General features: G+C 39.3%; 1 pseudogene; it reads left to right on the top strand.

Moving 5' to 3' along the window:
- Positions 1–3,241: 3,241 nt before the first annotated feature.
- Positions 3,242–7,386, top strand: LOC108543970 (starch-binding domain-containing protein 1 pseudogene; annotated as a pseudogene).
- The last annotated feature ends 20,072 nt before the right edge of the window (positions 7,387–27,458 follow it).

Here is a 27,458-nt window from a genome sequence, read left to right as displayed (position 1 = left end):
AAGAAGTTAGAGAGATTTCAGATTAATGATCTAACATCACACCTAGAGGAACTAGAAAAATAGGAGTAAGCTAACCCCAAAGCTAGCAGAAGAAAAGAAATAACTAAAATCAGAGCAGAACTGAATGAAGTTGAGACAGAAAAAATCCATACACAGAATCAACAAACCAAAAGTTGACTTTTTAAAAGGAGAAACAATGTTGATAGACTGCTAAGTAGATTAACAAAGAAAAAGGAAAGAAGATACAAATAAACAGAATCAGAAATGACAAAGGTGACATTACAACTGATACCACAGAAATACAAAGAAGTCCCAGAGATGATCATGAACACTTCCATGCACACAAACTAGAAAATCTAGACTAAATGGATGCATTTCTGGACACATACATCCTCCCAAGACTGAACCAAGAAGAAATTGAATCCTTGAACAGACCAATACTGAGTTTTGAAATGGAGTCATTCATAAAAATCCTTCCAACCAAAAGAAACCCTGGACCAGATGGATTCACAGCTGAATCCTACCAGATGTACAGAGAAGAGCTGGTACCACTGCTACTGAAACTATTTCAAAAAATCAAGAAGAGACTCCTCCCTAATTCATTCTTTGAAGCCAGCATCTCTCTGATACCAAAACCTGACAAAGATACAACAACAAAATAAGAAAACTACAGGCCAATATTCATGATGAACATAGGCAAAAAGAAAAAAAAAAACCTCAACAAAATATCAGCAAACCAAATCCAGCAGCACATCAAAGAGTTAATTCACCATGATCAAGTAGACTTTATTCCTGTGATGCAAGGTTGGTTTAGAACACACGAATCAATAAATGTGATTCACCACATAAACATAATTAAAAACAAAAACCATCTGATTATCTCAATAGACTCAGAGAAAGCTTGTGATAAAATCCAACATCCCTTCATGATATAAACCCTCCAGAAAGTAAGCATCAAAGGAACATACCTCAAAATAATAAGAACCACCTATCACAAACCCACAGTAAACATCACACTAAATGGGCAAATACTAGAATCATTCCCCTTGAGAACTGGAATAAAACAAGTATGCTCATTCTCACCACTGCTATTCAACATAGTAATGGAAGTCTTAGCCAGAACAATTAGCAAGAGAAAGAAATAAAAGGCATCCAAATAGGAAAGTAAAAATTCAAATTATCTCTCTTTGCTGATGATATGGCTTTAAACTTAGAAAACCCTAAAGACTCCATCAAAAGGCTCCTAATCTTGATAAACCACTTTAGTAAAGTTTCAGGATACAAAATTTATGTACAAAATTAGTACCATTTCTATATATCAATAGTGTTCAAGCTGAGATCCAAATCAAGAACACAATCCTATTTATAATAGCCCCAAAAAAGAAAGAAAACCCTATGAATACACCTAACCAAGGAGGTGAAAGACCTCTAAGGAAGAGCTACAAAATTGCTGAAAGAAATCAGAGATGACACAAAAAAATGGAAAAACGTCTCACACTCATGGATAGGAAAAAAATAATCAATATTATGAAATAGCCATACTGCTCAAAGAAGTCTACAGATTCAATGCTATTCCTATCAAACTATCAATCTCATATTTCACAGAACTCAAAGTATTGTAAAATTCATATTAGACCAAAAAAGAGCTCTAACAGCCAAAGCAATCCTAAACAAAAAGATCAAAGTTGGAGGCATCACATTACTCAACTTCGAATTACACTATAAGAAGACAGTAACGAAAAAAGCATGGTACAGGTACAAAAGTAGACACATAGACCAATGGAACATAATAGAGAACTCAGAAATAAACCTAAACACCTACAGCCATCCAATCTTTGACAAAGTTGGAAAAAATAAGCAATGGGGAAAGGAGTCCCTGTTCAATAAATGGGCTGGGATAGCATCAAAATGCAAGGTCTGAAACATACCTCAAACATCAGTCTTAGGTTTTACAATTGTGATGTTATCTAAAAGAGAAATTGGGGAGGTTACAAATCTTTTGACCTCTGGCTACATAACTCTTGAACCACAATTCTAATTTTGTGGCCAGTTTGTTAGCTTTACGAAGGTGGTTTTTATATCCAAGCAAGGAGAGGGTTAGTTTTGGGAAGGGACTAATATCTTTGTTTTAAAGTTAAACTAAAACTAAATTTCTTCCATAGTTAACTTAACCTGCGCCCAGGAATGAGCAAAGACTATTAGCTTGTGAGGTTAGAAGCACGGTGGAGTCAGCTATGTCAGATTTTTCTCACTGTCATAATTTTTCAAAGGTGGTTTCATTCCAGCTATTGTCACCTCTGTGTGTGTGTGTGTGTGTGTGTGTGTGTGTGTGTGTCGTTGTTGTTGTTTTGCCTATATGCCTCTCCTTGCTTCCATTTTCACTTTGATACTTGTATGTGCCAGATGTGAGACCTTGGGTTGCCCCGAGAGGGAGAAAAGGCATTTTTACTACCACATCCTGCCATCTCTGTGACTGGATATATAAGATCATTAGACAGTAACAGATGCTGAGGTGACTGTGAAGCCTGTGAGCTTAAAATGGATTAGGATGAATAACCATAACATCATTTGTTAGGGTTCAAAGCTTCAGGACCCAGGGAAATTCTCTGGCGTGGAGAGAAGGAGGATAGCAGGCCCACCAACCCAGAGGTCAGTGGGCACTTCTTAGTGCTTGTAAAGCTTGCTGGTGGGTGCCCTGTCCCCTACCCCTCAGGTACTCCCCACCAAGGGGCAGAAGCTCAGAAATATGTGCAACCTGTTTCCTGGAGATAAATGACCCTAGGGATGAGTCACACCTTATTTGCCTCCTTCTGCTCATTTTCATATTACCTGTCAGTGCAGATTCATATGCTGTTTGCTGCTTAAAGTCTTATTTCCTAAAATAATGAGAACACAAACATTTTCTATACTTTCCCAGCGTTATGGCTGTATTTATGGGCTTATTTTATTTTATACCTGTGGGTAGAGTTCAATTATATCCCTGTCTTTTTCAGATATATAAAAGATAGGGCTTTCTTTATGATTCAAGATAGCTCTCTACAATGACAAAAGCAGGGAAATAAATCAAAGGGATGAGAAAAATACTCATAGAGAAATGATGTTCTGGACAGGAGGGTCCCCATTTTATGAGCATCAGAGTAGATGGATTTCACCTAGGTCTAGAGGGGAAACAAATGGGCTGATGGCTTGTGATCTCTCTCTCTTTTTAAAGAAAACATTTGCTGAGTTCTTAAAGTACGCAATGTTTCTGAAGACAACTGTGAAATATTTGGGGTATGAATACAAGCACAGAAAAAAACAACAAAGCAATTATTTTTTATTCTCTGAAGTCTCTTGGGATACAAAAAATATTCGCTTTTTCCTCAACATGATTTATCAAGATAAATCCATTTGGATTACAACATGAGAGAGAAAGAGAATTATTCAAGCCAATTAAGGCTAAAGAGAAAATTAGGCATCAAAAACTTTTCTGTCATTCTGTCCTCCTAAAATAGAATGCTAGATAAAAAAATCTCTTCGAGAAGGCATTAAATACAATGTAGAGAACTTGAATAATGAAATTGGGAAAAAACAGTGAAGCCCAATATAATCCAACGTCTAGTTATCAGTAGAATGAGAATTGTAGAACTGAATTCACAGAGTTTTAAATGTTTAACATCACAATGAACCAAAGATACAGTAAACAGTGTCCTAAAGTCTAGGAAGGAGTTAGGATACATTTTCTCCAGCTATTACTATTACAGGTGTAATACAGTAGACCATTCACCTTGTAAAAATTAAAATGTTACAGGTAAGGCTAAATTCTTTTCTGCCTACTTCCTCAAATCCTAGTGCCCTCTGCACAGGAAAAATTTGTGAGCATTCTTGAATATATTTACTCATGCAGTTACAAACATTTAGTACATGTAGAAAATATATACTATTTTGGGGAAATATGTATTTTTAACAAACATAATGATTACATTCTATATGTGTAGTTTTGCAACTGCTTTTTTCCATCAACAATCTGTGTTCAAGATCTTCCATGTCAGTATGCATAAGTGTATCTTATATAGTACATATCTCATATTACCCACTTAAACATCAGCTGTTGTAAAGATGCGCTTATTTGGCCATTCTTGTATTGGTGGACATTTAGCGTGTTGCCAGTCTCACTCTTACATAACTTGAACATAGAAAACAGAATTATCAGAACATAAGATATGCCCCATATAGAATCCCGTTAGCTGGCTATGAGAATACACATTTACCTATACTCTCTGCTACAGCTGATAATATCAAACAATTTCTTTTTGCCAACCTGAAGGGTATAACAAGAGTAAGTGATTGTTTAATTTTCATTTTCTTGATTTCTAATGGAATTGAGCATTGTTTTGTATATGTTTAATGTCCTATTTGTGTTTCCCTTCTGTGGATTGCCCACTCGGGTTTTTTTGGTCCATTTTTACATTAGATTGTTTGTACTTCCTTCCATTTTTAGAGAATTTTCCTTTGTCTATCCAAAAACCAATATTTTATCTATCATATGTTGATATATCTTCTCTTAGTCTTCCATTAAAAATCTTTCTGTATATTATTTGTCATATTATAAAAGTTTTATTTTAAAGTAGTCAATTTACCAATTCTTTCTCTTATGACTTAAAAAAAATCCTAAGAAGGATCTACCTATTCAATTTCATGCATGCATTTTCATTTATTTGTTTTGAACACTTTTATACACTTTGTTTCTTTTTCTTTTTTTTTTTTTGAGACGGAGTCTCGCTCTGTCGCCCAAGCTGGAGTGCAGTGACGCTATCTCAGCTCAGTGCAAGCTCTGCCTCCGGGGTTCACGCCATTCTCCTGCCTCAGCCTCCTGAGTAGCTGGGACTACAGGTGCCCGCCACCACGCCTGGCTAGTTTTGTTTTGTATTTTAGTAGAGACGGGGTTTCACCATGTTAGCCAGGATGGTCTCGATCTCCTGACCTCATTATCTGCCCACCTCGGCCTCCCAAAGTGCTGGGATTACAGGCGTGAGCCACTGCGCCGGGCCAAACACTTTTATACACTTTTTAATCTTACCCTTCGGATTTTAATCTAGTTGTAATTTACTTTGTAATTAGCATGAAAAAATGATATATTTTATTTCTTTTTACCAATGGATACCCAGTTGATATAACACCACTTATTACATAATTGTCTACCTACAAATTTGAAATGTCATTTTTAGCATATACTAAATTTCCATATACAGTATATGTGTACTTTCTGTTCCATTGCAAAGATCCACTTATCTATTCTTACTTCAGTACTATATTGGTTGTTACTCTACCTTATAATAAAGTTTGGTGTTAGAAATTAAAGAACTAGAATTTATTTTTTATTTCCAAAATTACCTTGATTACTGCTCTGCATTTACTCTTACATATTAATTTTAGCATGATACTGCTAAGTTATATAAAAAATAGGTTGGGGATTTTTATTAGGATTGCATTGAATTTACAGATAAATTTGTGGACAATTGAATGTTTACAAATATTGAATCTTGTCCCTCATAATCTGATATACTTTTCAGTAAAATTTACAGTGTCTTGCACATTTTGTAAATTCATTTGAAGTACTTTACAGTTTTGTTGTTATTGCAAATGGCATTTTAAAATTACTTTTCTTCAGGTATATAGGATAGGATAGTACTTTTAAATCTTTTTTCATAATAGAACTTACTCTTTTCAATGCCGAGAAAATGTCTTTAAAACTTTAGAACTTTGGACAGAAATGCATACAAGCTTTTTCTTTCATCAAGATGTCAGGTCTATTCTCCTCAATGTTTGAGTAGCCCTGGAGTTGCCTATTGCTCAAATTGTTTTAAATGCAGCTTCTGCTGCTCCTCTGATCTCTCATATAAAGGTGTTCTGACATTAAAATCAAACAAGGCCAAATAGATATCAATCTTAAATGCACTAACCTTAAATGTAGATATATTTTTAAAACAAACCAGTAAACACATATTGAAAACCTTTTATGCCAGACACAGTTACTGTGAAGTGTATAAAGATGAATAAAATGTTTCCCCCATGCTCCGGTGCTTACAACAGAGTTAGCAGTGGATGTGTTTTGAAGTTCAGTGACCACAAATTCAGTAAGATAATAATAATAGCTAACACTCAAAGAATGAGCATTATATTCCAGAAATATATATTACTTTAATCTTTATGAAATGCCCATGCATGGGGCATTATTATTCTCCTCATTTTAGAGATGAGTCCTCTTTGTACAGAAGTATAAATAAAGAATTTGGGTGACTCTTTCTGTGTGACCTGAGCCCCTTCCTGGTCCCTTTGTCTCCTGGAGTCACAGCCTCTCAGCCATTGGTGCCATATTGTCTGCCCTGCTTGTTGGAGAGGGTCTTGCCAGAATGCTTTTTGTCTGGCTGCTGCAGGGCAGCCTATGGACACGGGGAAGGACAAGGACACGAGGAAGGACTGGGACATAAAACAAGAGAAGGATGTTTCTCTTGGGGAGGCTGCGGTTCTGAGAAGCAATCAGGGAGTTAGTGGTAAACTGAACCCTGGACCTTCCAGGCAGGAGCTGTTCACCAAACCAGAGCATCTTCAAGAAAACAGTGGACATTTGATTTCTAAAACCAAAGACCCACAGGAAGCAGCATGGAAACGTCTGTGACAATTCATGAGAACATGTTCCTGCTGGATAGATTTCAGACACAGAAGCTCTAGTTACCTTTGAGACTGGTAACTTGAGTTATTCTGAAGTTTCAAGAAATGAAAGACTTGAATCTCCTGTAGCAGAATGGGTATTCTGGAAAAGGACAAGAGACATCTGCTAAAGCAGCTACATGTTTTGCAGAGAAGTTGCTTTCTAGCAACTTGCTCATAGACAGAGCCAAAGAAGTGAGCCTAGCACAATTGGACTTGGTTGACTATGAGGACTGCGAAATGTTGTCTAGGAACTCTTCTAGGGGAGATGTTGGTTTCGGTGGCAGTCTTGAGGCTCCAGGGTTAAACCTAAAGCAGGAAATGGATAATGGCAGAAGTACTCTAGTGGAAGAAAGAGTACACAGAAAACAAAGAGGGTAGTAGCAATATCTTCAGAGTTTCAGCAAGTTAGTGTCAGGTTCCAGATCCATTATATCACAAGCACTGATGTGCAATTCATTGCAAACTGGAAACCATGAGAGTCTTAGGAGATGGAACACTTACATCACACCTTACTATTGCAAGGCTGCATTCTAGACTCATACTGTTTTCCTGCCAGCAGGTGCAGTGGTGGAGTGGAAGTTTGTGTTGGTAGAGAATGGGAAAGTTATCTGCTGGGAAAAATGCTGCAGTGGATTCCTAGAGAATGGCCATGAGGATAAAGTGGTTCACGCATGGTGGGGATTCACTCATTGAGTTTGCCTAGTATTGCAGAGGCTGTAGAAGAATGTGGGAGATGCTGAGGTTGTAGAGTGAACTGAATAATTTAAAATAAGATAAAGACAGTGTGAGTCCAGCCATCTGAGTTGTTTTAAATTTGCCAGTGGCATTTGTCTAATGTGCAGAAAAAAATATATTAATATACACACACATGTGCAGATAATGCTTTCAGTGAGTATGGACTTTTTGTCCCCCTCTAGTATCATTGAATGATTAATTTGTACTGAATCATTATTACTTTAGGGTTTGATCCTCCTGGGGAGTGACTTGGCTAAGCTTCAGGTAAGGACTGTGGTCATGGAGCAAAGAAACTAACCAGCTGCAAATAAACTAACCAGCTGGAGCAGAGAAACTAACCAGTTCCACAGGGTTCAAGCTTGAGCCTTTGGGTGATCCTTAGACCATGGTAGCAAAATAAAGCTCATTCAAACATAGCTGATCTCCTATTGATACTTTGAGAAACACTCTTTACTACATGCACATTTTATATTAAAAATAATATGGAACTGTGATCAGAAAATAATGTGATCTAGATGTGATTAATAAGGATATGAAGAGATACTCCAAGACTTCCCAACATTTTTTGCTTGATTTTACATGCCAGGCACAGGTTTGAAGGTAGCAAGCATGTCTTTGTCTTAATGATCTAAGGCTGATAGAGAAACCAGAGGCCTAATCAGAACCAGTCATGATGGAAGTCAGGCACAGGAGCAGCCCATGAGGAAAGTGAACATGAATGGGATTAGGGACTGGGCTGAGTGAGGTGGCCAGAATGACACCTCTTAGAGGACTGGGAAGTATAGGTACAGCCTGACTGCAGAGAGGGATGCACCCATCATTTACCCACGGGAGCCTCTGTGGGACCATCTCTCTCCCACCCTCACTCCCCTATCCCAGTAGATTTGGAAGGATGGACTGTCCTGTAGCAATCATTTCCGTCCATCACCCTCTTCCCTCTCCTTTCATACAAGTAGCTATCTTGGCTAACAAATTTATACAGGATTGGCCAGGCGCGGTGGCTTACACTAGTAATCCCAGCACTTTGGGAGGCTGAGGTGGGCAGATCATGAGGTCTGAAGATTGAGACCATCCTGGCCAAGAAGGTGAAACCCCATCTCTACTAAAAATACAAAAATCAGCTGGGTGTGGTGGTGCGTGCCTGTAATCCCAGGTACTCGGGTGGCTGAGGCAGGAGAATCCCTTGACCCTGGGAGGCGGAGGTTGCAGTGAGCCGAGATTGTGCTACTGAACTCCAGCCTGGAGACAGAGCTAGACTCCGTCTCAAACAAACAAACACACAAACAAAAACAAATTTATACAGGATAGTAATACAGAAGAACACTTTTGCTCTGAGAAGAAATACAGCATACATTTAAACTTTAAGTTTTTATAACTGAACAAATAAAAGCTGAGTTTTAATATCTTTTAAAAAAACAAAACCAAACAACTACAACAACAAATAATTTGGCTAACATTTGTCTCCCATTCCTGGGAAGGGGCCTCTAAACTCTGGACATTTCCTTGAGTGGTAGCATTATCTATGTTATTCATGGTGGACCCCTCAGATCACAGCTGATAGTTTATGCTAATGTGGTGACTCAGCATGGGGGCTGGACACACTGGAAAGACCAATCCTATGATTACAGGTTTGGGGCTTGAGCCCAACCTCCAGGGAAGGGAGAAGAATTGAAGATTGAGTTTAATCACATTGCCAATGAATCAATCAATCATGCCTGTGCAATGAAGCCCCAATAAAAACTCTGCATGCTGAAGTTTGGATGAGTTTCTCTGTTTGGCAAAACTCTTTGAGTATTATCACACATCGTATCCTGGAGGAGGTAATGTTGTGTGGGACTTTGCAGAGACAGGATGATTGCGACCCTCCCAGAACTCCCTCTCTGTGTCTCTCCCTGATTGGTTGTCACTTGTATTCTTTTGTTATAACAAAATTGTAATTTTAAGTATAGTTCTTTCCTGAGTTCTATGAGTCATTCTAGGGAATTATTGAATGTGAGGGGCTTCATGAGGACCTCTAGATTTGTAGCCAGCTGATCAGAAGTGAGAGTGGCCCTGGGGACCCCAAACTTGCAGCTGGTGTCTGAAAATGAGAGAAGTCTTATAGAGGACTGTGCCCTTAACCTGTGAGGTCTGGCTTAACTCTGGGTAATTGGTGTTTACAAGTAACGGTGGAAAGTTTGTTGCTTACAAACACCTGCTAGAGGTGCCTTGTGCAAGGTAAACGACCACCCTCGAATTTGTCTTTCTAAAGTTTCAATGTTTGTATATTTCATATTTAGATGGGGGAGGGGAAATTCCCCTCACTAATTATTTTCCATTTCCTGTGCTGGGAGTAACCATGCTGTGGCTTTCCTGTTTGTATATAAGCAGGAGTCTGTAAGGGGAGAAGCTCACTTTATATCATCAGTGCATCCCAGCTGAAATTTGTCACATCAGAAATTTGTCAAAGAAAACCGGGCATCCAGGTTAGTGGAGAGCTGTATACAGACTCCTTAAGAAAGAAAACTCCCAGGCGAGAATTCTGTGAGCCTCTCGAAACTTATTCATCTTGCGCGTTAATTAATAGGCACTAAACACAGAATGTGTAAAATGCAATTAAGATGCAGATGTGAGTCAATTTTATAGCCACTGGCTCAGAAAACATGTGCTTTCCCATTTGAGAACTGGAAGACTTTTTTTTATGCCATGCAGCCAGAATGATACACATTAAACTTGCTTTCAGTTAATAGTTCCGTTAAAGTGTCCTGTGTTCAGTCTGCATTGACTAAGCCCCTATTTACATAGATATCCCAGCATGCAGAGCAACCTCACCTCCAAAACAAAACCACTGATATGATTTGGTTGCATCCCCACCGAAATCTCATCTTGAATTGTAATCTGAATTATAATCCTCACGTGTTGGGGGAAGGATCTTGTGGGAAGTGATTGGATCATAGGGGTGGTTCCCCCATGCTGTTCTCATGATAGTAAGTGAGTTTTCATGAGATCTGATGGTTTTATAAGGGGCTTTCCCCTCCTTGGCTCTGCATTTCTCTCTCCTGCCGCTCGTGTAAAGAAGGACATCTTCGCTTTCCCTTCCACCTTGATTGTAAGTTTCCTGAGGCCTCTCCAGCCATGCAGAACTGTGAGTCAATTAAACCTCTTTCCTTTGTAAATTACCCAGTCTTGGGTATTTCTTCATAGCAGCGTGAGAACAGACTAATACAACCACCCTCCCAGGGATTTTTGTGAGTTCCAAATAATATTAATCACATTGCCAGTGAATTAATCAATCATGCCTATGTAAAGAAGCCCCAGTGAAAACTCTGTATGCTAAAGTTTGGATGAGCTTCTCTGGTTGGCAAAACTCTGAGTAGTATCATATATTGTATCCTGTAGGAGGTAATGCTATCCAGGACTCTGCAGGGAGAGGATGATTGCAGCCCTCTCAGAACTCCCAAACCAAATACTCATATAAAATATTGGACAGAGTTCCAGAAAGTCTATTCATAAAAGAATTCCAAAAAGTGTTCCTTTTTTAGCCAGTGAAAGTTTCTTGAAAATGTTATGAATTTAGATGTTTGAGTTCCTGAGCTGGGTTGGGATGCTTGTGAGTTTCACTGGGGGCTGGAACACCATGAACTCCTTTTCTGAGTGAAGCCTTTGTGAGTCTGTCTCATTCTCGATGGCTGAGACAGCAGAGGTGATTTCTTTAGAAGCCACAGGAGCTGCAGCTGATTCTGTGCTTCATTCTTTGTGGAGGCTGGTTTTATAGAACATTTTTGAGCTGTGGCCACCATGTATATGGGAAAGAAGTGACGAATTAAAACAAATCTCCATATGTGACATCTGTGTTAGTTTACCAGGACTGTTCTAACAAATTACCACAAATTTGGTGGCTTAAAACAACAGAAAAGTATTTTCTCACAATTCTGGAGGAGAAAGAAACCAAGGTGTCAGCAGGGCCACATCCCCTCCAAAGGCTTTGGGGGAGAATTCTTCTTTGATTCTTCCAGCTTTTGGTGGCTCCAGGAGTTCCTTGGCTTGTGGCTGCCTCACTCCAAATTCTGCCTCTGTCTTCATATCCATGCCTCCTTTTCTGTGTTTCTGTGTGTCAAATATCTCTACTCTTTTTCTTAACAAGACACCAGTCATTAGATTCAGAGTCTACCCTAAATCTAAGGTAATTTCATCTAGAGTTCTTTAAGTAATTACATTTGCAAAGACCCTATTTCCAAATAAGGTCACATTCTGAAGTTCCAGGTAGGTGTGCATTTTAGAAGGAGACTATTCAACCCACTACAGCATCCACAGATGCAGATTTGAGTGATGTATTTGTTTCATCTCATTTCCCTCGTTTTTAAACCAAGGCTGATAATGACACCTACTCTAACCCCCTCACAGCACTGTTAAGATTAAAGGAGATAATTGGTGTGAAAATCCTTTGTAAACTATTACAGGAGTAACAGGATGGATATAAAACAAAAGATCTTAACAGCTGACCATAGGATTTACTATTTTTGTTGAAGAAAATAACCTAATGAGACTTCTTGCTGTGGCAGGGACAGGCTGAGGCTCCCAGGTGGGCAGTAACTGAAGTAACAAATATGGATGCCTGATCTGTTTTGTATATGGCAAAGAGAGGAAGATTTTATTTTGTTTTTCATTTCCCCAAAGAGGGAGTGTGACCTGGGAGAAGTTAGGACACTATATGGAGCTAAAGGCAGCAACCAAAAGCAGGGAGACCGCAACAGTTCTTAAAAACAAAAATTGCTGATTTGTGTTTTATGTTGTTTGCTTTCTGGTGTGTAATGTGACCCTCTTCCTATGATGACCAAGTCCTCAGAAATGTCAACTGCACTCAGGGGTGTTTAGAGCAGACAGAATTTTTTTGGACAAATTTTGGAAATCGTGTCAGGGGATCAGTTTCAGGTTTCAGCAGACATGACTTGAGAAAGAAAATGCACACATATAAACTGGCACCAAGAGATAAAGAAGACTATGAGAATATCATCCTTTCCCCCCAATTTGGGAATTAGCAGAAACTTGGGGGAAGGCTTTGGTTTCCACCAAGGCATGGAATTAGGATTGAGCTATCCTACATTTCCCAGGGCAGAATGGCTCCAGGTAATATGGGGTTACTTAGCACCAGATGTAGGTATTGAGAAACTAATGTGGTTTGGAGAGGGACACAAAACATTTACAAGTGGCAGTGGAAGATCCCTCCCCAAGATTGTAGCCTTGTGAAGGTACTGGGTTCATAGCTCTTAAAGGTACATTCTAGAGAAGCTCAAGTTGTAGATGAGATGGTCTTGTGAACAGGCAGTATTCCACATAATGATGAGCTCATGGAGAGTGGTAAGTAGGTGCAGCTAAGGAGCAGGTGGGACTTGGCTCAGATACCTAATCCAAGGTTGGATTTTGGGTGGAGAGGTGTCATAACAGCTTTTTGGAACTGAGACTTCCCAATTGTCTTAATTCAGAGTTGGCTGGGGAAAAAACAAAGTGGAGGAGATACTTCCAATGCCCCTTGCCTGACGTGCCTATCTATTAACACTTTCCTTTTCAGTAAGAATATCAGGAGCTCAGGAAGAGATGTTTTGGAGAGGGCAGGGTCTAGTTGTGCCCCTTAAATCACACTTCACTGGGAGTACCACTTCCCTATATAGCTAATAATCAACTGTATTCCAATTGGTTGATTGCCACTTCACAGAAACTAACATGAAAGATGGCAAGAAGTTCCAGTGACGGTTATAAAAAAGCAAAAATAGTTATAAGGAAAAATAAAAGCAATGGAAATATATTAATATTCAAGCAGTTAAAATTTTGTTAGAAAGCTAAAGAAATTGTGTAAGAAGTAAATTACTGAACAACTAATCATCCTTAGTCATGAAGGAAATAGCTACTGATGTTTTGAAAGCTTTGTAGTACCAATTGAACAGCCCTTCTCTCCAAAAGTGGCTCATTACTTATCCAGCTTTGATTGCACCAGCTGAATCATTAGTTGTTAGGGTGGATCCTCTTGTCATTTGCTCTGGAGAATGAGGCTTCTATTCCCCAAGCTGTGCATATATATACATATACATATATGTACATCTGTATGAATAAAAGCTGGTAGCTTACAAATACAGACATAAAAGTAGGTCATATATGTATACACAGTCAATCCTCATCATTTGTAGATCCATATTTGTTAATTTGCTTACTCATTAAAATGTGTGTGTAATCCCAAAATCAACACTCTTGGTGCTTCTCCAGTCATTCGCGGATATATGCAGAGTGGTGAAAAATCTGATTTGCCCAGACATGTGCATTCCCAGCTGAGCTCCAGGAGAGAACTGTTCTGCCTTCTTGTTCAACTGTCTCATACAAAGATGGCCAGAGGCTGGAGCCAATGCAGGGTGGTGCAGGAAGCTCTGGCTCTGGGGCCAACTGGACCAGGCTTGAATCTCAACTCTGGCACCTGATGGTGGGACGTCCTCAGGCAAGTCATTGAACATTTCTGACCATAATTTTCCTTTCTGTAAAATAAAGTAAAAAGAATCTACTGGGATGAATTGTTCTCAGGAATTAATACTATAATCTTTGTAATACACACACACACACAAATAAAATATATATTATAGATATATATTTTCCCTGCATACAGTGGTTCAGTTTTCACTAATTTTATGCCCACAGCAACTTCATACAGTGTAACTACCATGAACATACCATATACTTATATATGTATGTATACACACATGCACATATGCAGTTACATGGAGAGAGGAACACATACTTTCATGTTTGCCCATCTTTGCTATATATTCTCAAATCAATACAGGTGTAATCAACAGACTATTGTTAATGGCTCTTGTTTCTTCCATTTTTAGAAGTGAAGAAATTATCTCTCAAAAGAACTTTCCTCCTTATGAAAAGAAAGTAAATTGCTCACTTTTTATAGATGCATTCAGTCTTTTGGGGAATGCTTACGTGAGCCCATTCAATAAACTACCTCTTTCAATACACTGAATAGTATCCCATTAGTCTGACCATGTTAATGCAACTTCAAAAGGAAAATAATTCACTCTTTTATCATAAGTATGATGAGAACTATAATGCACATATTCTCCAACTCTTTTTCTATTCATTGGCTAGGACTGCTAAATGAGGCTTACATTATTACTGTAAAAGGATGGCTGCCCATGACAAGTAAAAAACAATGTCACTAACTTCACAATAGCATGGAAATTTTGAGAAATTTTTTCAAAAGTTATAATAAGTTTGGAATATTCTATTCCCACTCTTCCTCTAATAACTCTCGGTGACCAAAGGAACACATTTGCAAGACAGCTGAAAGGCATCAGGGCATCTGACCTTGGAACTGAGTGAGCTAACTAGTCTACGATGGCTATGGACCTTCAGTCTTGACCTCTGTTATCCTATAATATAAAGCCATTGAACTAGTGGAAAGTATTCAGAAATGGAAGTGTGGTGTTTAACTTGCTACAACTAAGGGTAAAACCATTTTATATTTATATTTGATGTTACGAAGAAAGAATTCCTGTACACAAGTCTTCTTACTAGATGGGAATTAAAGTTGTGTTCTAAATGTATTAGTTGGCATAGATTAAGTCAAAGAATAAACAGACCCCCAAACTAATGATGGCCCAAATACGAGAGGAATTAGTCTCTCTTTTATATAAGAGTTCAAATGGGTGTTTCTGGATGACAGGTGCGTTTCCTCTATGAAATGTTTAAGGGATCCAGGTTTCTTATATCTGTGGCTCTGCCATCTCTTAGGCCCTCATTGTCATCTGCATCTATCAGGAAGAAAGAGGAAAAGAGTGTGGGGCAGGTAAAGTCACTTTGTAAAAGCCTTGGCTGAGAAACTTTGTGCATTATTTATGGATTCCGTTGGCTGGAACTCAGTTCTTTGGCCACACCTAACTGCAAAGGATCCTGGGAACTGTGGTTTCCTTATGTGCCCAGGAAGGAAAGGAGATCATGGGTTTTGGCAAGCGTCAGGCCATGTCAGGCATAGGTGTCGTTATGCTACTGGACCTGAAGGAGGAGCACAGAGCCTTCCCCCTCCTCCCTTGACCATGGCCATAGATAAGGGATGAGATTTCAGAAGAGGGATAGAGGTATTTATGGGGTAAATATGCTGGGGAAGATGCTAATTGCTATTCAGAAGCAAGAACCAAGACAAAAAGATCAAAGGCAGAGGGCAATCCGTCATTGTCTGTCTCTCACTTGATTTCTCTCTTAATCTTAAAATTGACTGAAAAAATAGTTGAGATGCTTAAAAAGCAGTTCCTCACGTGAAAGTGAGAAACCCAAGCAACATGTCTATGAAATTATGCCAGCAACTTGGAACTCAAAGCTTCTCCCTCCTGGCATGTGGAAAAGTAATGCCATTTGTAGGAGTGAGTGGACATTTTCATAGTTCTCCATCTGTTGAGACGTCCCCATCCCTCAACAAAGTAATTATGCTTTCCAACCTCCCTTGCCCCTAGGATGCACATATGATGTATGTTCTTAGAGGTATACTACCTGTGGAAACTGGCAGAGCATTGGGGCACCTGAATCACTGGTGTGGAAATGAACAAGACAAGGTATTCCGGGGGTTGATAGTAGTGGAGGCAACCTCCTGGTCACAGAAAAGTTTGAGTGGTTCTGGAGTTGGTGACAGCAGCTATCCCATTACTAGGCCAGCTTTGTGGGCTAGTTCTGGGAGTTGTCCCTGGTAGCTTAATCTAAATGCTATTCTTCCAGATCGTCCAGTGATTCTGTGACCTTTCTAATATTCTTTAATGCATTTCTTCTGCTTTAACTAACTAGAGTGAATTCTGTTGTCTGCGACTAGGAACTTTTACCAATACTGAGATCCAGCTAGCCATTGTAGAATCAGAATGCATTGCTTTGCCTATAGAATGATTGATATTCCTTAAACTGTTTATTCGCATTTTCTTATTCCAGCCAGAATTAGTGCTGTTCTAAAGATGTGCAAAAGAAAAGTTTTGTCTATGTCATACAGAATGTTAAAACTAGAGCAAAACACACTTGGAAGATAGTACATTTGTGGCTGAAATTCTGAAAGCAGGAGAACCCCAAGAGGGGATGTTACATTTCATGACACTGAGTCAAGACCACTTGTTCAGCAGCCCCTCTATCCTAGGGAATTTTCCTTCCTTAGTTAAACCCTGAAGGTTCTGCAGCATGATTTATTAAAGAAGAAAAATCCCTTCAGATATGGACTACAAAAAGAAATCAGCTACTCTTTACAAATAGATATCTCACATTTTATTCTGATTGCTCTAAAAGGCAATGATTACTTGGGCGTAATGTTTGGAGAAGTTAGTTATTTCAAAAACTCAAAATTTCCAAAATTCAAAAATTTTCCACACCAAGTAATGTTCCTTGTATAATATAGGCTTGCCAGAGACTGAAACCAAGGGCATGCCATGAGTACTGGATATGCAGAAGAGAGATGGCCTTGGTTTTTGAGAGGAAGCTTGGTGTAGTGGAAATAGCATTTGGGTTCTGTTACTTACCAGCTGCCTGTGACCTTAAGCAAGTCATTTAAGTTCTCTGGGTCTCATTTCCTCATCTGTAAACTGGAGACAATAATCATAGGACCTTACTCAAAGGGTGATTAGGCTTAATTAAAAGTGTATCATGACTCTTTGTTGCAGGCAGTAGAAACCAATTCTGGCTGACTTAATCAGAAAAGGAATTACTGGGAGACAACTGAGATGCTCACAAAATTGACAGAAAGGTGAAAGAACCGGGGCCAGAAAATGAGCAGGTGCTAAGAGAAATCAAGCAAATAAAAATGAAATCCACTGTCAACACTAGGAATGGCTGGTTGGGATTCCCCCGCTGGTTCCCTGGAACTGGTTTCTCTACCACTGAGGCTAGTTCCTGCTGCTGCTGCTGCTGCTGCTGTCTGGGTGGGTCAGACATTGATGCCATGACACTCTCGCCTCCACTGACTCTCGGCATCATCCCCTCTCGATGATGACTTGAACCTGAATGGAAACTACTTATGAGACACAACTGCTAAACATTCAGGAATTTCACCAGCTGGTGTTAAAGAGTTTTAGTTTGAAATCAGCCATGGTGGGAGTTATTTACACCACGGAAAGTGGCAAATATTACAAATCAGGTCTGTTTTTGTTTTTTTCCCAAAGAGCCAGTTTACCTGCAAAATACTGCCTCAAATAACAAATTTCTCGGTGTCAGTGCCTGATTGGGTGAGTCTAAGATACATGTCTGTGTTTTAGCTACCAGGGGATGGGGAAAGGAAAAGACTAGCTTTTTAGATAGCAGGAGGAGGACCTCTCTCTTACCAAGACTGAAACGGTTGGAGGGTTCCTTTCAAAAGGATGAGGATTTCAAGGCTGAAAAGCCTCCTGAAATTTCAAACATTCTCTGCAGTATGCAAAGGGCTTACCTAAATCTATGTATTTACCCATAACAAGTACCAAGTACATTTTGTGTCCTTGCTCATTCATTTTCTCTTTTCCCTAGTTTTTGCCACACGTATAATCCTTGCTTTTCTATTTGATACATGCTTTTAAATTCTGCCCATAACAAAATAAAGCCTTAATAAACCCTGTCCTAAGTTATATCTAATTAAGGAGAAAGGTTAGCTCAGAGGTTCCAACTTTAAATTGATGACTGTAGAATGCTGTTCTCTGTGAAGGGAATGTGTGTCTTTAGAAAGAATCATTCTTCACATGTAAGTGTTTTGAGATAAAATAACAAAATACGTACAAACATTTACACCAAGATAAATTTCTTACTAAGATACTGAAGGTCTTTCTATTTATTAAATTATCCAACATCCTATCAAAAGAATTTTATTTTACTTTTAAAGTTTCAACCTCTGGGAGTATAGAACAAGGAATTTTATCTTAGAAAATTTAAAGTAGAGACTCTTCCAAGTGAGAAGATATGACAAGCAGCTACTATTATTTTCCTCCAAATTCATAAGTGTAAGGTACCTGTTTAATCAGCTAGAGGTTAGAAAAAATACAAATAAAATATTTTTCATGAAAATTGCTTCTTTATATTGGCTACAAATGATTTATGTCCTCGGACTTGGATGAAGGGGAACAAAAATATTTTAATAATAGAAATTGCATTGCAAAACTTTTTTCATATATATCTTGTTTAATTCTTCATGTTTCATATTCATCACTTTATCCATATAACTGGTGGGTGCCTGAACTCACATTTGAAATTAGGAAAATTTGTCACTGTTCAGAGTCAGCTTTAATTTTCTAAATGTCTCAAAAGAAGGGAATTTTTTCCTAGGTGAAGATTATGCATTCTTAAAGAGGCATTTGGAAGTTCCTTTACCTGCAGCTTTTACTCACATGTTTGGAAGTGTTGATACAAAGATACTGCTGTGGGTTGAGGGGATGAAGCACTTCACTGGGTGCTGGGAGAACAGAATCTACTCTGACCCCAGAGCGGTCAGTGACTTGAGCTAGTTTCTCCCTTCCTGGGTTCATTCAGTTTCCCCATTTGAAAAGTAAGTACCCATCCAGAAGTGCTTTATATTTCCTTCATCCTTAAAAAATTCTGCATCCTGAGGTTGGAGCGTCACCTCACCCAGGAAGTGCAAGGGGTTGGAGAACTACCTCCCTTAGCCAAGGGAAGCCATGAGGGACTGTGCCATGAGGGACAGTGCTATCCAGCCCAGATACTATGCTTTTCCCACCGTCTTCACAACCTACAGACCAGGAGATTCCCTCGGGTGCCTATACAGCTAGAGCCCTGGGTTTCAAGCACAAAACCGGGTGGCCATTTGGGCACACACCGAGCTAGTTGCAGGAGTTTTTTCATACACCAGTGGCACCTGGAACACCAGTGAGACAGAATCATTCACTCTCCTGGAAAGGGCACTGAATCCAGGGAGCCGAGTGGTCTCGCTCAGCAGATCCCACCCCTACAGAGCCCAACAAGCTAAGATCCACTGGCTTGAAATTCTTGCTGCCAGCACAGCAGTCTGAAGTCGACTTGGGACTCTTGAGCTTGGTGGGGGGAGGGCGTCTGCCATTACTGAGGCTTGAGTAGGCAGTTTTCCCCTCACAGTATAAACAAAGCTGGGAAGTTCAAACTGGGTGCATAATCCACTGCAGTGCAGCAAAGCCACGGTAGCCAGACTGCCTCTCTAGATTCCTCCTCTCTGGGCAGGGCATCTCTGAAAGAAAGGCAGTAGTCAGGGGCTTATAGATAAAACTCCCATCTCCCTGGCACAGAGCACCTGGGGGAAGGGGTGACTGTGGGCACAGCTTCAGCAGACTTAAACCTTCCTGCCTGCCGGCTCTGAAGAGCACAGCAGATCTCCCAGCACAGCATTCAATCTCTGCTAAGGGACAGGTTGCCTCCTTAAGTTGGGTCCCTGACCCCTGTGCCTCTTGATGGGGAGACATCTCCCAGCAGGGGTCAGCAGGCACCTCATACAGGAGAGCTCCAGCTGGAATCTCGCGAATGCCCCTCTGGGACAAAGCTTCCAGAGGAAGGAGCAGGCACCAATCTTTGCTGTCCTGCAGCCTCCACTGGTGATACTCAGGCAAACAGGATCTGGAGTGGACCTCCAGCAAACTCCAGCAGACCTGCAGAAGAGGGACCTGACTGTTAGAAGGAAAACTAACAAACAGGAAGCAATAGCATCAACATCAACAAAAAGGATGCCCACACAAAATCCCCATCTGAAGGTTACCAATATCAAAGACCAAAGGTAGATAAATCCACAAAGATTAAAAAACAAAACAAAACAAAACAAAACAAAAAACCTGTGGAAAAAAAAAAAAAACCTGAAAATTCCAAAACCCAGAATGCCTCTTCCCCTCCAAAGGATCACAACTCTCCAGCAGCAAGGGCAGAAAACTGGACGGAGAATGAGTTTGACGAATTAACTGAAGTAGGCTTCACAAGGTGAGTAATAACAAACTCCTCCAAGCTAAAGGAGCATGTTATAACCCAATGCAAGGATGCTAAGAAACTTGATGAAAGGTTACAGGAACTACTAAGTAGAATAAGCAGTTTAGAGAAGAACATAAATAACCTGATGGAGCTGAAAAACACAGCATGAGAACTTTGTGAAGCATATACAAGTATCAATAGCTGAATTGATCAAGCAGAAGAAAAGAATCAGAGATTGAAGGTCAACTTAATGACATAAAACATGAAGAAAATATTAGAGAAAAAAGAATGAGAAGGAATGAACAAAGCCTCCAAAAAATATGGGACAATGTGAAAAGACCAAGCCTACATTTTATTGGTGTACCTGAAAGTGACGGGTAGAATGGAACCAAGTTGGAAAACACACGTCAGGATATAATCCAGGAGAATTTCCCCAACCTAGCAAGACAGGTCAACATTCAAATTCAGGAAATACAGAGAACACCACAAAGATACTCCTCGAGAAGAGCAACCACAAGACACAAAATTGTCAGGTTCACCAAGGTTGAAATGAAGGAAAAAATGTTAAGGACAGCCAGAGAGAAAGGTCAGGTTACCCACAAAGGCAAACCCATTAGACTAACAGCAGATCTCCCTGCAGAAACCCTACAAGTCAGAAGAGACTGGGGGCCAATATTCAACATTTTTAAAGAGAATAATTTTCAACCCAGACTTTCATATTCAGTCAAACTAAGCTTCATAAGTGAAGGAGAAATGAAATATTTTACAGACAAGCAAATGCTGAGAGATTTTGTCACCACAAAACTGGCCTTACAACAGCTCTTAAGGAAGCACTAACTGTGGAAAGTAAAAACTGATACCAGCTACTGCAAAAACATTTCAAAGTGTAAAGACAATTGACGCTACGAAAAACTGCAAAACACTGAAGTTTTGCATACAAAACTATGAAGAAACTGCAAAAACATTCCAAAGTGTAAAGACCATTGGCACTATGAAGAAACAACTGATGGGCAAAATAACCAACTAGCATCATAATGACAGGATCAAATTCACACATAACAATATTAACCTTAAATGTAAATGGGCTAAATGCCTCAGTTAAAAGACACAGACTGGAAAGTTGGATAAAGAGTCAAGACCCATCGGTGTGCCATGTTCAGGAGACCCATCTCACGTACAAAGACACACATGGGCTCTAAATAAAGGGTTGGAGGAATATTTAACAAGCAAACAGAAAGCAAAAAACAGCAGAGGTTGCAATCCTAGTCTCTGATAAAATAGACTTTAAACCAACAAAGATCAAAAAAGACAAAGAAGGCATTACATAATGGTAAAGGGATCAACACAACAAAAAGAGTAAACTATCCTAAATATATATATGCACCCAATACAGGAGCACCCAGATTCATAAATCTGGTTCTTAGAGACCTATAAAGAGACTTAGACTACCATGCAATAATAGCGGGAGACTTTAACACCCCGTTGACAGATCAATGAGACAGAAAATTAGTAAGGATATTCAGGACTTGAACATAGCTCCAGACCAAGCAGACTTAATAAACATCTACAGAACTCTTCACACCAAATCAAAGAATATACATTCTTCTTAGCACCACATAGCACTTATTCTAAAATTGACCACATAATTAGAAATAAAACACTCCTCAGCAAATGCAAAAGAATGGAAATCATAACAGTTTCATAGATCACAGAGCAATCAAATTAGAACTCAGAATTTCAAAATTCACTCAAAACCACACAACTACATGGAAATTGAACAACCTGCTCCTGAATGACTAGTGGGTAAATAACAAAATTAAGACAGAAATAAATAAGTTCTTTGAAACCAATGAGAATGAAGAAACACCATACCAGAATCTCTGGGACACAACTAAAGCAGTGTTAAGAGGGAAATTTATAGCACTAAATGCCCACATCAGAAAGTGGGAAAGATCTAAAACTGACACCCTAACATCACAATTAAAAGAGCTAGAGAAGCAAGAGGAAAGAAATGCAAAAGCTAGCAGAAGACAAGAAGTAAATAAGATCAGAGCAGAACTGAAGGAGACAGAGGCACAAAAAAAAAAACCCTCCAAAAAAATCAATGAATCCAGGAGCTGGTTTTTTGAAAAGATGAACAAAATAGATAGACCTCTAGCCAGGCTAATAAAGAAGAAAAGAGAGAAGAATCAAATAGGCACAGTAGAAAGTGATGAAGGGGATATCACCACTGATTTCACAGAAATACAAACTACCATCAGAGAATACTATAAACACCTCTATGCAAATAAACTAGAAAATATAGAAGAAATGGATGAATTTCTGGACACATACACCCTCCCAAGACTAAACCAGGAAGAAGTAGAATCCCTGAATAGACCAATAATAAGTTCTGAAATTTAGGCAATAATTAACAGCCCACCAACCAAAAAATGCCCAGGACCAGATGGATTCACAGCCGAATTCTATCAGAGGTATAAAGAGGAGCTCGTACTAATCCTTCTGAAATTAATCCAAATGATAGACAAAGAGGGACTCCTGCTAAACTCATTTTATGAGGCCACCAACATCCTTATACCAAAACCTGGCAGAGACACAACAAAAAAAGAAAATTTCAGGTTAATATCCCCGATGAACATTGATGCAGAAATCCTCAATAAAATACTGGCAAACTGAATCCAGGAGCACATTAAAAAGCTTATCCACCATGATCAAGTTGGCTTCATCCCTGGGATGGAAGGCTGGTTCAACAAATGCAAATCAGTAAACATAATCCATCACATAAACAGAATCAATGACAAAAACCACATGATTATCTCAATAAATGCAGAAAATGCCTTCAATAAAATTCAACATCTCTTCATGCTAGAAACACTAATTAAACTCGGTATTGATGAAATGTATCTCAAAATAATAAGAGCTATTTATGACAAACCCACAGCTAATCTCACACTGAATGGTCAAAAGTTGGAAGCATTCCCTTTGAAAACTGGTACAAGACAAGGATGCCCTCTCTCATCACTCCTATTCAAAATAGTATTGGAAGTTCTGGCCAGGGCAATCAGGCAAGGGAAAGAAATAAAGGATATTCAAATAGGAAAAGAGGAAGTCAAATTGTCTCTGTTTGCAAATGACATGATTATATATTTAGAAAACCCATCGCCTTAGCCCAAAATCTCCTTAAGCTGTTAAGCAACTTCAGCAAAGTCTCAGGATACAAAATCAATGTGCAAAAATCACAAGCATTCCTATACACCAATAATAGACAAACAGAGAGCCAAATCATGAGTGAACTCCCATTCACAATGACTGCAAAGAGAATAAAATACCTAGGAATACCACTTGCAAGGGATGTGAAGGATCTCTTCAAGGAGAACTACAAACCACTGCACAAGCGAATAAGAGAGGACACAAACAAATGGAAAAACATCCCATGCTCATGGATAGGAAGAATCAATATTGTGAAAATGGCCATACTGCCCAAAGTAATTTATAGATGCATTGCTATTACCATCAAGCTACCAATAACTTTCTTCACAGAATTAGGAAAAACTACTTTAAATTTCATATGGAACCAAAAAAGAGCTCATATAGCCAAGACAATCCTAAGCAAAAAGAACAAATCCTGAAGGCATCACACTACCTGACTTCAAACTATACTGCAAGTCTACAGTAACCAAAACAACATGGTACTGGTATCAAAACAGATATAGACCAATGGAACAGAACAGAGGCCTCAGAAATAATGTCACACATCTACAACCATCGGATCTTTGACGAACCTGACAAAAACAAGCAACGGGTAAAGGATTCCCTATTTAATCAATGGTGCTGGGAAAACTGGCTAGTCATATGCAGAAAACTGAAACTGGACCCCTTCCTTACATCTTGCACAAAAATTGACTCAAATGGATTAAAGACTTAAATGTAAGACCTAAAAGCATAAAAACCCTAGAAGAAAACCTAGGCAATACCATTCAGGACATAGGCATGGGCAAGGACTTCATGACTAAAACACCAAAAGCAATTGCAACAAAAGCTAAAATTGACAAGTGGCATCTAATTAAACTAAAGAGCTTCTGCACAGCAAAATAAACTATCATCAGAGTAAACAGGCAACCTGCAGAATAGGAGAAAATGTTGCCATCTATTTATCTGACAAAGGGCTAATAACCAGAATCGACAAGGAACTTAAACCAATTTACAAGTAAAAAACAAACAACACCATCAAAAAGTGGGCGAAGGATATGAACAGACACTTCTCAAAAGAAGACATTTATGTGGCCAAAAACATGAAAACAAGCTCATCATCACTGGTCATTAGAGAAATGCAAATCAAAGCCACAATGAGATACCATCTCACACTAGTTAGAATAGTGATCATTAAAAAGTCAAGAAACAACAGATGCTGGAGAGGATGTGGAGAAATATGCACACTTTTACACTGTTGGTGGGAGTGTAAATTAGTTCAACCATTGTGGAAGACAATGTGGCTATTCCTCAGGTATCTAGAACTAGAAATACCATTTGGCCCAGTAATCCCATTACTGGTTATATACCCAAAGGATTATAAATGATTCTACTATCAAGACACATGCACATGTATGTTTACTGCAGCACTATTCACAAAAGCAAAGACTTGGAACCAACTCAAATGCCCATCAATGATAGACTGTATAAAGAAAATGTGGCACATATACACTATGGAATACTATGCAACCATAAAAAGGATGAGTTTGTGTACTTTGAGGGACATGGGTGAAGCTGGAAACCATCATTCTCAGCAAACTAACACAGGAACATGTTCTCACTCATAAGTGGGAGTCGAACAATGAGAACATATGAGTACAGGGAGGGGAATATCACACACCAGGGCCTGTCGGGGGTGTGGGGGACAAGAGGAGGGAAAACATTAGGGGAAAGACCTAATGTAGATGACAGGTTGATGGGTGCAGCAAACAGACCACCATGGCACATGTATACCTAGGTAACAAACCTGCACGTTCTGCACATGTATCCCAGAACTTAAAGTATCATAAAAAATAAACAAAACTATAAAAAAAAGAAGAGACACCAGAGAGTCTGCTAAAAAAAAAAAAATCTGCATCCCAATTACTAATTCTAATCTCATTTCTCAGTTGAAAAACACACTTAATTATTAGTAGCTCAGCTGGGCACTAATGAAAACTTGTCAAACAGCCATGAAAGGAACAGAATCTCCAGTTCACACCTGCATCACAGAAATCCCCTCCTCTGGCCTTTTTCAATGAGTAAACACTTATTTTTGGCAGTGTTGGCTTGGGAATAGTGTCTCTATAGAAACCACTGCCTGGGTGAACACTTTCCTTGGGAATGAGCAGCTTCTCAACATTTACATGTCATCTTAATTGGTAGAACAAGTAGATCTTTCAAGATCTCCAAGCCTTTTTGTCAGCTGGCAGGTTAAATTCTAAATTAGATGCAATGCCTGAAGGAACATGAGAGCTGAGAAGCATCAGTGTTTTCATGACAGCTGAGAATGCCATGTCTCCATACAAATGTTAATTCCACTGTCATTGTGGGCTTTTATATACCATTAGTTTTATTTTCAACATTGAGTGGAAATGAAGAGACATTTTGGGATTTCCTTTGGGATTTCAAAGCCATTTGTGGTTGTTGTTGTTGTGTTTTTTCCTGTGCTACTACCCCAAGCTGGGTGCTTTCAGAGCTGTAAGTGTGGTGGGACTCAGTTCCCTCAGTACATCTCAAGAAGCTCTGAGCAAGCTTTGGGGGCTGGATCCAGAACAGTGAAAATCTGGAGCACCTCCCATTTCACGCCTTGGAGTCTCGACAGATTCCCAAACAGAACGCTGTAAACCTACTTTATAAGTTTGTTAAGAATAAACAGAAACATATGAAATCCCCCAAATGTATCACCCCAGTGCCGTTACACCCAGAAATAGCTTCCATTTGACACCTAAACTATAAGGTGTACAATGTTACTGCTTTTTTCCCCCCACCACCCCACAATGTATGGATAATTGTCAAAGTTCCAGAGTACCACCTGGCCTCTGGGGAAAGTGGAATGGTAAATTTGGGGGAGGAAAATTTTCTTATAGGTCAGCTACAAAGGCCAGTCTTAGCAAGCTGAATCTTCTTGTGCCTGATATGTTTGAGTGAACCAAGAGGCGAAAACAACTCTATGCTCTGGATTGGAAATCCTAGCAAGGTTGGTGTCCAGGCAGGATGATAGGAAATATATCTTAATTTTGAACAAAGCACTTTGCTTAGAATGTTAGGTGAATAGGGAAATCGCGATGCAGAGCTGGTCAGGGCTGTCTGATTTGTGGCTGTGGCACAGGTAGCTTTGGCCTCGTTTAGAAATGGCAACTTGATTTCTCACCGTGAAGTGCTCCCAGTGTTCTGATAAGAAGAGCAACACTCTCTGTTCTGAAGCATATGTTGTTCCTGCTCTTTAGGACGGATGGGGACAAAGAGCCCAAATGAACGCACACAGTTTTTAATATTTTGGGAGCAGTGTGTGCCTCTAAATTCACTTGGTGCTTGCTCAATTTTTCATTTCCCATGTAGATTCATTCTTAGATTGGAAACAACTTCATTACCCACATATTCAGATTAATTCCTGAGTCATGCCTGGTTTCTTCTCTTAAAAACAGATAACAAATCTGGACTTTGAGAGCCAGAGTTTGACCATTTTTCAATCTGAATGTATTCAGGATAAGCTGTTCCATAAAGATCAACTGTGATGGGACCACTTCTGATTTATTAGGCAGGCTGAGCATCCCAAATCGTGCAGAGAAAAGAAACAATAATAATTCAGCAAAATGACTGCCATTTCTTGTCTGCTAGATTCCAGGAATTTTGCACATATTAACCTCGTGTTATCTGCACAACAATCCTGTGAGTTACATTTTATTTTCAGATAAAGAAGCTTATTTCAGAAATTAACTTGCCCAGGCCACACACAGCATGCAGTGGTCAAGCTAAGATGTGCACCTGAGTCAGACTGACTCTTGAGACCGATGTTTACATACTGCCTTATGAAAGGACTACTTCTGCAAAGCAACTCTCAAATGCTGAAGAGCCAAGAAACCAAAGAAGGCAGACAAATCCAGTTTGTCTCTATT

The sequence above is a fragment of the Rhinopithecus bieti genome, unplaced genomic scaffold, assembly GCF_001698545.2.
Source record: "Rhinopithecus bieti isolate Rb0 unplaced genomic scaffold, ASM169854v2 scaffold_26311, whole genome shotgun sequence".
NCBI lineage: Eukaryota > Metazoa > Chordata > Mammalia > Primates > Cercopithecidae > Rhinopithecus > Rhinopithecus bieti.
Note: the sequence above shows the minus strand (reverse complement) of the source record. Positions and strands in the feature narration are given on the sequence as shown.